Source organism: Arachis stenosperma, chromosome 2 (assembly GCF_014773155.1).
Source record: "Arachis stenosperma cultivar V10309 chromosome 2, arast.V10309.gnm1.PFL2, whole genome shotgun sequence".
Classification (NCBI taxonomy): Eukaryota; Viridiplantae; Streptophyta; class Magnoliopsida; order Fabales; family Fabaceae; genus Arachis; species Arachis stenosperma.
This window is the reverse complement of record NC_080378.1, coordinates 32,025,317-32,037,236: the sequence shown is the minus strand read 5'-3', so window position 1 is coordinate 32,037,236 and position 11,920 is coordinate 32,025,317.

Below are 11,920 nucleotides of genomic sequence, written 5' to 3'. Positions count from 1 at the left end.
TAAAAGTATATTAAAGATTATTAGTGATACTAAACTTTATTTGATAATAATTTGTTAGAGTAAGTTCAAAATTAATATTGTAATGGGAATAACTAATCATTATTGTTAATAATGAATAAACTTGTCTGTTCTTCACACAAATGAGTATAAAAATATAAGACGCTAGGAAGTCAGGTTTTGTGGCGAAACTAAAAAATTTCCCACAACCGGGTGTTGAACCCGGAATTCTCATCATTCAATTCGCCTGGGTGCTACTGCGGATGGTGAAATTGTTGAGTTCTTTTATCAAAATTTGTATTATTATTATTTTAAATTTTGGTTGATGTTTTGATAGACAAGTTCCAGTATTTGTTATATCATGATATTTTTCTTCAATTCTAAAAATGAGTATTTTATTGAAGTAAAATAATTTTCCTCAGTTTTAGGTTTATATCAAATTAAATGTAAAAGTATATTAAAGATTATTAGTGATACTAAACTTTATTTGATAATAATTTGTTAGAGTAAGTTCAAAATTAATATTGTAGTGGGAATAACTAATCATTATTGTTAATAATGAATAAATTCGTCTGTTCTTCACACAAATGAGTATGAAAATATAAGACGCTAGGAAGTCGGGTTTTGGTGCGAAACTAAAAAATTTCCCGCAACCGGGTGTTGAACCCGGAATTCTCATCATTCAATTCGCCTGGGTGCTACTGCGGATGGTGAAATTGTTGAGTTCTTTTATCAAAATTTGTATTATTATTATTTTAAATTTTGGTTGATATTTTGATAGACAAGTTCCAGTATTTGTAACATCATGATATTTTTCTTCAATTCTAAAAATGAGTATTTTATTGAAGTAAAATAATTTTCCTCAGTTTTAGGTTTATATCTGTAAGACCCAGAACCTTTGAAAAGTCTTTTTATGATCAAGTCTCAAATCATATAGTTATTTATATTCTTAATTTCAGAAATTATTTTTATTAAGGCTAATTAAGGCAAGTTTTTATTTATTGAATTTGAGATGAATTATAATTATTATCCAATTTTAAAATTATTGGATTATTTTCTATATTTAAATCATATAGTTGGTAGTTGTGAAATAAAAAGGATTTTTATATGATTTTGGACTAAATAATCAATATTTTAATATATTGATATTGCTATTTTGGAAAAACAGAGAGATTGATTATATTATTTCTAAATTTTGGATTTGGACATTTTATTGAAAATAAAGTGTGAAATTGATGAGCAAACAGTATTTTTATATACTATTATTGTTGAATTAGAAATTATTTCTAATTACTACATTATACCTATTTTTATGTGAAATTACTAAAATGCCCCTAACCCTAATTTTTGAAAAAAGAAAACCCTCGCCCCTCAAACCCATGCAACCGCAGCTGCTGCCCTTTTCCTTTACCCTCATCATCACTCACCCACAAGCAAACCTAACGCAGACACAACTGAAACCCATAGCAGCGCCAAATCAAAGATGGGGAAATAGGGAAATAGGGCCGCAGGAGAAGGGAGGAGGAGAGGAAGGAGATTCGCGCCGGCGTGCTGGGCTCCACCGCCGACGTCGCGTCGTCGCTGTCACTGAAGCTTCGCGCCGCTGTCCAACCGCCGTGCCTCGCCGTCAGTTGCTGCTCATCCTCATCGCGAACAGAGGGAAGCGTGAGACCGAGAGGGAGAGAGAAAGCGTGGAGTCGGCGTCGCGCGGAGAGGGACTCGCCGCTCCTTCCCACCGCCGTCGAGCTGCCATTGACGTGTGTCACCACGGCTGAGGGTGTCGCCACCACCAAACCCAGGCCGAAGATGCTTCCACTGCACGCGAGAGGAAGAAGAGCGATGAGGCAGAACGCGTCCTCGCCGAAGCTCTTGAGCGCCGCCGTCGTTCATGCCTCCTCCCGCCGCCAAATCTGCTCCCACTTCTGGGTTCTGGAATCTGACCCGGACGCCGCTGCCACCATCCGAGCTTGCTGCTGCTGATGATGGTAAGCCCAAACCGCCGCCAGCAAAAGGGGTTCAGGCCGCCGCAGGTGTCGCTGCCGGAGAAGGGAGCTGCATCTCTGTGATTCCGACCGCCAGGAGTGGTTTTGTGACGTTAGGGACCACCGCCGGAGCTTCTGCCTACTGCTGCCGTCGCCGGAAAAGGTTGCCGGTAAGGGTTTTAATTGTGGTTTCTGTCATTTTTGAATTCCGGGAATACTATAGTCGCCGCGTGTTGGTTTCAGATGTCGTGATCAGAATTTGTCGCCGCAGCCGCTTGAGATGGCTGCCGGGCTGCTGCCGAGCCGGCCCGGAGACTGCCGCTGTTTCGGTTCAACCGTTCCTCCTTCGGTTCGGTAAACATTTCGATTTGAAAGCCCTTTAGCTACTATTTTGTTATTTTACGCTGAGGTTTGTGGTGTTAATTACTATACGATTGAGTTTCGGTTGTTGTATGTTGCGATTAGAGTTGTTGAGACTGTTGCGAAAGTGGCTTGGAACCGAGGTTTTGGCTGCCGGGATTTTGATTGTTGATTTTGGGTCGAGGCGGAAAGGATTATGTGACGCGTTTGGGCTATGGTTTTGCGTTTTGAGGTAGGGGCGCTTTCCAAAAACTATATTTTATATGTCGGAATTATTACATATGGGTACTGATATGAGATAATGTATTTGGTGATTGTATAAGCCTTATGTGATGTTGATTATCCTGGATGAATGTAATTATATGTTTGAATAAATTATTATTTGGTTCTGATGAACGAACTGTTGTGTGGTTTTGTGAAACATAATGCCGTCCAAGTTGATTCTTTAAAGATTTGAAATATGAGTTTAATCCGTTGAGGATTGGTTTGAATTGAGTCAATTATTTTGATGATGTGAAAGATAGAATACTCTTGAAATTCAGCCTGGGTTGCTTTAATTAATTTTGGTTTTGATAAATGATTTATTGCTGAACCGATTCTTTAAAGCTTTGGAGATGAGTTAAATCGATTGATATTGAGTTGATTTTGAAATGGTATCCTTGAGGTACGCCACTGAGGCGATTGTTGGATTTAGCTTGCTTTGAATTGATTTTCTGGTTTTGTGTTGTTGAAAAGGAATGAGGAACGGTTTAGTTGGGACCCGAACCGGGTGGCAAAAGTCCAAGTTTTAGGGGAGGTGCTGCCGAAATTTCTATAAACTCTTAGTCTTGTTTGAAAGGTTATTTAAAAAGGGTTGGATTTGAGAAATTGTATTATTTGATTTATTAAGAGAATATTTATGTTTTCAAGCTTAATTCATTTAGTGAACTTATGCGTTGAGTTCGGCTTATTTAGAAATGAACTATTTGTACAGTTTGAATCACTGAAGGAAAGAATGATGCTCTAATATTGATTTTTATATAAAAAGGAGCTTTTAGTGGATTTAAAGTAAACCAGACTTTTGACTGAGTAATTAAGTTTGAGGCATTTTGGAAGAGCTAGAAAAATGACTTCCAAAAAGAAACCTGAAAGTGGTTTGATTCAAATGAAACGGTTCCGTTTCAAATGAGTTGATTTTTGGACCGGGTTGGAACTTGCGATTTTGTATGGCCGGTTTTATAGTAAATTCAGTTTTATTTACTTGAACCGAAAATCTATGATTTTAAGAGTTTCAATGAATTTTAAGGAATTGATATAGGTTGACCTTCCCTAAAGACTTGGGACTCTGCCGAGAAACTTTTGTTATAAAATCCCATTGTTGGATGGGTGATTTTGAATGCTTTGAAATAAATCCTTAACTTGCCATGGTTTGAAAGTTTGGAAAGAGAATGCCGAGAGTGGCTCTGTTTTAAAAGGGGAACTCACTTTGAGTAAATTTAGCTTATGAGTCCGAGATGATTTGAGAAACGAGATTTCTAAAGCCAAGGTTGAAAAGAGTTGAAACTTGATTTCAAAGTGAAATGAATAGAGAAAATGATTTATGGCTTAAATGCCGATTTCATGAATTTGATGATTTTGAATGTGGAAGTGCTGTTTTGTAGTGAGCCAGAATGGCTGTGTATGATTATGAATATTGGCTGGTTCTGGATTGAACCGTGAGTCGGAATGGCTGTGTGTGCTATGAATATTGGTTAGTTCTGGACTGAACCGTGATCCAGATGGCTGAGATGGATGTTGATCCACGGATGAGAATGAATGCATGTATATGCTAAATTATTGATAATTGTGATTTGCACTTCCACTATCTGAGATACGAGTTTCCCTGGGTAGTAGCAGTGGCTAGCCACCACGTGCTCCAGGTTGAGACTTTATACTCTGTTGACCCTATGTCGTAAGTGTGGCCGGGCACTGTGAAAGTCCCGGATGAGCTCGCCCCCGAAATATTCACCAGTGAGGGTGATGGATATGGATCATGTTTATGATCAAGTTTATGATGAGTATAACTCGAGTTGGGGATGCGCGACAGAGGGACAGTCCAATGGTTAGCTACCAGAACTTGTCGGGTTAGCTCTATAACCGACAGATGATATCATCAGCCACTAGGGACAGGCATGCATCATATGCATCTATGTGATCTTGTTTGGGTGTGCATATTGTACTTAGTTTGCCTATGTGATTAACTGCTAATTGTTCTACTTGCAATAACTGTTTGTTTGTGTTTGCATCTTCCTACTTGTGTTTGCATTTGGAACTCTGTTGGATTATGGTGGATTGGTTGTTATTGGATTGTTTGGGCCTAGGGCTGTGGTTGAATGAGATGGACCGATGGTTGATTTCGGTTTTGTGGTTTTGGTTTGGAATAAGATATGAAAGGCTAGTTTTGTTCAGTATAGATAAACCTTTTTAAAGGCTTTGATGTTTTGAGAATTGAACGGTTCCTCTTTCAGAAAAGATTTCCGACTTTATTTTTATTGGAAACCATTGTTTTTGAAAAGAGGCATAAGACGGATATTAATCAATGGTACAGTTTATCTTCATGTATCCTATTACAGTAATTCCCAAAAACCCTCTACTGAGAACCCTTTCGAGGATGATGTTCTCACCCCCTTACATTTTTCCCCTTTCAGGATATGAGCGCTGAAGTCACGAAGAGCTTATTTAGTTGTTGTTGAAATGCTTTGTATTGCTGTAGCTTATTATTTATTGTACCCTCGCCTTTAACTTGATATATTTTGTAAGAGGGATAGTGATTGTATTGGTTAATGTTTGTAATATTATTTATATATATGTATGTATATATATGGATATACTCTTTATGAGTTTTTGTAAGTTGTATGATATCTATGGATGTACGTTATCGAATGAAGTATCTTGGGAACGATATTGTGGTAAAAAGTTTTAAACAGGCTCATATTATAGTATTAAATAGAATAAGTGTCGTCGTAATGTCCGAGCTATCAGAGTAGCGCAGCCGGAAGCGTGAGCTTTGGTAGTTAGGGTGTTACATTATGGTACCAGAGCGGTCTTTCCTGTAGAGCCTGAGGAATGGACCGACTATGTTTCAGTTGCATACTCTGAGCGTTTGTCATGTATTAGGTCTTGTTGAATGACGAGAATTAGAGCTTTATGCACATGACGGTCTATTGATTAACGCTGTTAGTCTCGCATTGCATGATTCTTGGTATTAAGTTTGGCCTGCTAAATACTAGTGAAATATGTATATGAAAGCACTAATGGGTTATCATAGATGATATACGAGTTTTGAGTAAAGCGAATTGCGGGTTTTGGGAACGTTAGAAACTATTTCTCGAGGCTATTCAGTTGTGTGTCTTGAATTTTGCTCGAGTTGACCTGTTCTTTCATGTCCTAACTTGAAGTTCTCATTTGCTACTCCTCTTGAAAAGTAGTTTGCTTTTTCAACTCTATTCTTCTATTCATATGCATTCTTGTTTGATCTTAAGTGCATATGCTTGTTTGAAATCCTTGTTGCATCTATCTTTCTTTATTTGAGTTCTTCTTGATTCATGTATTCTTTGACATAGTTTTGAACTTGTCTTACTGCGTTGTACATTTTAACTCCGGATTCCGAGTTCATTATTAGAGAGATTGTTGATTCAATTTTTCTCTTATTTAACAGTGATTACAGCCAATTTTTGAGATTTTTATGAAAATTTCTGTTGAATAGATATATACTATATATGAACTTGAAGATTTCTTATACATTTTAATAACTATTTATCTCTAATATCTTGCCTGTACTTTTACTGGTTTACGGAACTACATTTACCTTAAATTACAATTTGGCTTTCTAGTAATTTTACTATAGTTCCAATGCACATCTTCATTTGATTATGTATTTGGATATTTTTTTTAAATTTTGGAAAGGAAAGCTTTTTCACTTTTATCCCAGTTGAGTTTCATTTGATAAGCTTAACTTAACTTATTTTGAGTTGAGTTTGATTTAGCATGCTATATGGTTTATGCCATTGTTGTTCTTTTGAGAGTGTTGGACTCATGGCTTCCTTCTTACGAATGGACTAGAGTCTCCCTTAAGCTTTCTATCTCCGTGAATGTCATGTTTGACTTTGTTTTTAACTAATTTTTTACATCTTGTGAACGTTATCATTGATCTTGGTTTTTCCTCTCTTGTAAACTTCATCATTATGTGAATCATTTTGATTCGTTTCAAATTAGTGCATCGTTTATCTTCTCATTGTCTCTAACAGAGTTTTTAGTCAAAGATTTATCCTTGAGGAGTTACTAATGATGGAGTTGTCCTTCTCTGTGATTTTTGTATTCTATTGAATCAATTGAAAGCTGGTTTGATGTCTCACGCCTAGTGGATCTTGTTTTAACTATTTTGATTTAAGATTTATTCTTTTGTGGCTTGACTCCTTTTAAGTACATTCTAATCTCCTTGAATATCCTTTCGAGATGATGATTTCAAGAACACCTTGGACTCTTGTTTTGAACCTTTAAAGACGTTTTGAATTCTCTTTGAAGAAATTCTAGACGGAATTAATTTTCTGTTGCTTGATTGAGATTGAAACCATTGTTCACTTTTTGACAAAATTGTTTAAAAGTTGACATGCGCTATTTTAAATGAAGTTTTGAAAAGTTTCCTGGTTTAATGGAAACCTGCCCATTTGTAACGTAACACATGTTTCCTTTACCAATTTATAAGCAAACTTTTACCTCGGAATTTCTTTTCTAAAGAGAGTTTAACTTCCTCTTTTGTCCTCGCTATAAATGTTATACACGCTTGTTTGAATATGGACTTTGGGAAATTTTGAACAAGCATTTGATTTCTCTTCCGAGTTTTATGATTGCTTTTGTTATTCTCTTGGAGAATGTTTGTTACTTAACTTTTCTTCTAAATTGCGAAGTGATTTTTCCGCAAGTTTTCAATTTTTTATGAACAATGTATTCGAAAGTATTTTTAATCATGCTCTTGAGTTCTGTGAGTTTTATCTTGGGTTTGAGATATTCTTTTCTACAACCCCCATACTTCTTTGACTCAGCTTGAATTTGTCCAAACTAATGCACTGATTTTCTCCCTATTGATCTTGTTGGATTCCTCTTATCGAAGTGTTATCTTTGAAGTTGTCAATCGATTTACTTCTAGCAAACTTCATTGCTCGAGCATCCTTGTTTATCTGGAATTGGATACATTCTCTCAAATCTCTGAGTATTATCCTTGACATTTGTTTCTCCTTGCTAGAACCTTGTATCCTTCTGGTGTGCGAAATTGTGATCACTACTTTTCACAACTCAAATAATCCCTAATAATGGCCCCAAAAACTTGGTGCTCAATACCATGGCATAAACACAACTTTGCACAACTAACCAGCAAGTGCACTGGGTCGTCCAAGTAATAAACCTTACGCGAGTAAGGGTCGATCCCACGGAGATTGTTGGTATGAAGCAAGCTATGGTCACCTTGTAAATCTTAGTCAGGCAGACTCAAATGGGTATAGATGATATATGAATAAAACATAAAGATAAAGATAGAGATACTTATGTATATCATTGGTGAGATCTTCAGATAAGCGTATGAAGATGCTTGTCCCTTCCGTCTCTCTGCTTTCCTACTGTCTTCATCCAATCCTTCTTACTCCTTTCCATGGCAAGCTTATGCAAGGGTTTCACCGTTGTCAGTGGCTACCTCCCATCCTCTCAGTGGAAATGTTCAACGCACCCTGTCACGGCACGGCTATCCATCTGTCGGTTCTCGATCAGGCCGGAATAGAATCCAGTGATTCTTTTGCGTTTGTCACTAACGCCCCGCCCTCAGGAGTTTGAAGCACGTCACAGTCATTCAATCATTGAATCCTACTCAGAATACCACAGACAAGGTTAGACCTTCTAGATTCTCTTGAATGCCGCCATCAGTTCTTGCCTATACCACGAAGACTCTGATCTCACGGAATGGCTGGCTCGTTTGTCAGGCGAGCACTCGGTTGTCAGGCGATCAACCATGCATCATGTATCAGGAATCCAAGAGATATTCACCCAATCTAAGGTAGAACGGAGGTGGTTGTCAGTCACACGTTCATAGGTGAGAATGATGATGAGTGTCACGGATCATCACATTCATCAAGTTGAAGAACAAGTGATATCTTGGACAAAGAACAAGCGGAATTGAATAGAAGAACAATAGTAATTGCATTAATACTCGAGGTACAGCAGAGCTCCACACCTTAATCTATGGTGTGTAGAAACTCCACCGTTGAAAATACATAAGAACAAGAGTGATCATTGGTTTCGGCCCCAGAGAGGGAACCAGAAGAACCAAGATCTGATCTAAGAACTAGATGTCCAAAGATGAAAATACAATAGTAAAAGGTCCTATTTATAGAGAACTAGTAGCTTAAGGTTTACAAAGATGAGTAAATGACATAAAAATCCACTTCTGGGCCCACTTGGTGTGTGCTTGGGCTGAGCAATGAAGCATTTTTCGTGTAGAGACTCTTCTTGGAGTTAAACGCCAGCTTTTATGCCAGTTTGGGCGTTTAACTCCCATTTTGGTGCCAGTTCCGGCGTTTAACGCTGGGAATTCTGAAGGTGACTTTGGACGCCGGTTTGGGCCATCAAATCTTGAGCAAAGTATGGACTATCATATATTGCTGGAAAGCCCAGGATGTCTACTTTCCAACGCCGTTGAGAGCGCGCCAATTGGACTTCTGTAGCTCCAGAAAATCCACTTCGAGTGCAGGGAGGTCAGAATCCAACAGCATCTGCAGTCCTTTTCAGTCTCTGAATCAGATTTTTGCTCAGGTCCCTCAATTTCAGCCAGAAAATACCTGAAATCACAGAAAAACACACAAACTCATAGTAAAGTCCAGAAAAGTGAATTTTAACTAAAAACTAATAAAAATATACTAAAAACTCAACTAAATATACTAAAAACATACTAAAAACAATGCCAAAAAGCGTACAAATTATCCGCTCATCACAACACCAAACTTAAATTGTTGCTTGTCCCCAAGCAACTGAAAATCAAATAAGATAAAAAGAAGAGAATATGCAATGAATTCCAAAAACATCTATGAAGATCAGTATCAATTAGATGAGCGGGGCTTTTAGCTTTTTGCCTCTGAATAGTTTTGGCATCTCACTCTATCCTTTGAAATTCAGAATGATTGGCTTCTTTAGGAACTCAGAATCCAGATAGTGTCATTGATTCTCCTAGTTAAGTATGATGATTCTTGAACACAGCTACTTATTGAGTCTTGGCCGTGGCCCAAAGCACTCTGTCTTCCAGTATTACCACCGGATACATACATGCCACAGACACATAATTGGGTGAACCTTTTCAGATTGTGACTCAACTTTGCTAGAGTCCCCAATTAGAGGTGTCCAGGGTTCTTAAGCACACTCTTTTTGCCTTGGATCACAACTTTATTTCTTTCTTTTTTCTTTCTTTTTCTTTTTCTCCCTTTTTTCTCGTTTTTTTTCGCCTCTCTTTTTTTTTGTATTCACTGCTTTTTCTTGCTTCAAGAATCATTTTTATGATTTTTCAGATCCTCAGTAACATGTCTCCTTTTTCATCATTCTTTCAAGAGCCAACCAATCATGAACCACAAATTCAAAAGACATATGCACTGTTTAAGCATACATTCAGAAAACAAAAGTATTGCCACCACATCAAAATAATTAATCTGTTATAAAATTCAAAATTCATGCAATTCTTCTCTTTTTCAATTAAGAACATTGTTTATTTAAGAAAGGTGATGGATTCATAGGACATTCATAACTTTAAGGCATAGACACTAAGACACTAATGATCATAAGACACAAACATAGATAACATAAGCACTAAAATTCGAAAAACAGGAAAATAAAGAACAAGGAGATTAAAGAACGGGTCCACCTTAGTGATGGTGGCTTGTTCTTCCTCTTGAAGGTCTTATGGAGTGCTTGAGCTCCTCAATGTCTCTTCCTTGTCTTTGTTGCTCCTCTCTCATGATTCTTTGATCTTCTCTAATTTCATGGAGGAGAATGGAGTGTTCTTGGTGCTCCACCCTTAGTTGTCCCATGTTGGAACTCAATTCTCCTAGGGAGGTGTTAATTTGCTCCCAATAGTTTTGTGGAGGAAAGTGCATCCCTTGAGGCATCTCAGGGATCTCATGATGAGAGAGGTCTCTTGTTTGCTCCATCTTTTTCTTAGTGATGGGCTTGTCCTCATCAATGAGGATGTCTCCCTCTATGTCAACTCCAACTGAATAACAGAGGTGACAAATGAGATGAGGGAAGGCTAACCTTGCCAAGGTAGAGGACTTGTCCGCCACCCTATAGAGTTCTTGGGCTATAACCTCATGAACTTCTACTTCTTCTCCAATCATGATGCTATGGATCATGATGGCCCGGTCTAGAGTAACTTCGGACCGGTTGCTAGTGGGAATGATTGAGCGTTGGATAAACTCCAACCATCCTCTAGCCACGGGCTTGAGGTCATGCTTTCTTAGTTGAACCGGCTTCCCTCTTGAATCTCTCTTCCATTGGGCGCCTCTTCACAGATGTCTATGAGGACTTGGTCCAACCTTTGGTCAAAGTTGACCCTTCTAGTGTAAGGATGTTCATCTCCTTGCATCATGGGCAAGTTGAATGCTAACCTCACATTTTCCGGACTAAAATCCAAGTATTTCCCCCGAACCATAGTAAGCCAATTCTTTGGATCCGGGTTCACACTTTGATCATGGTTCTTGGTGATCCATGCATTGGCATAGAACTCTTGAACCATTAAGATTCCGACTTGTTGAATGGGGTTGGTGAGAATTTCCTAACCTCTTCTTCGAATCTCATGTCGGATCTCCGGATATTCACTCTTTTTGAGTGAAAAAGGGACCTCGGGGATCACCTTCTTCAAGGCCACAACTTCATAGAAGTGGTCTTGATGCACCCTTGAGATGAATCTCTCCATCTCCCATGACTCGGAGGTGGAAGCTTTTGCCTTCCCTTTCCTCTTTCTAGAGGTTTCTCCGGACTTAGATGCCATAAATGGTTATGGAAAAACAAAAAGCAATGCTTTTACCACACCAAACTTAAAAGGTTTGCTCGTCCTCGAGCAAAAGAAGAAAGAAGAGAGTAGAAGAAGAAGAAATAAGGAAGAAGTGAATGGCTTTGTGTTCGGCCAAAGAGGGGGAGAAGTAGTATTTAGGTTGTGTGAAAATGAAGGTGTGAAGAAGGGTTTATATAGGAGAGGGGGGCTCATGGTTCGGTCATGTATGGGTGGGTTTGGGAGGGAAAGTGGTTTGAATTTGAAGGGTGAGGTAGGTGGGGTTTTATGAAGGATGGATGTGAGTGGTGAAGAGAAAGATAGGATTTGATAGGTGAAGGGTTTTTGGGGAAGAGGTGTTGAGGTGATTGGTGAGTGGGTGAAGAAGAAGAGAGAGGGTGGTGGGGTTGGTGGGGATCCTGTGGGGTCCACAGATCCTGAGGTGTCAAGGAAAAGTCATCCCTGCACCAAATGGCATGCAAAAACACGTTTTGAGCCAATTCTGGCATTAAACGCCGGGCTGGTGCCCCTTTCTGGCGTTTAA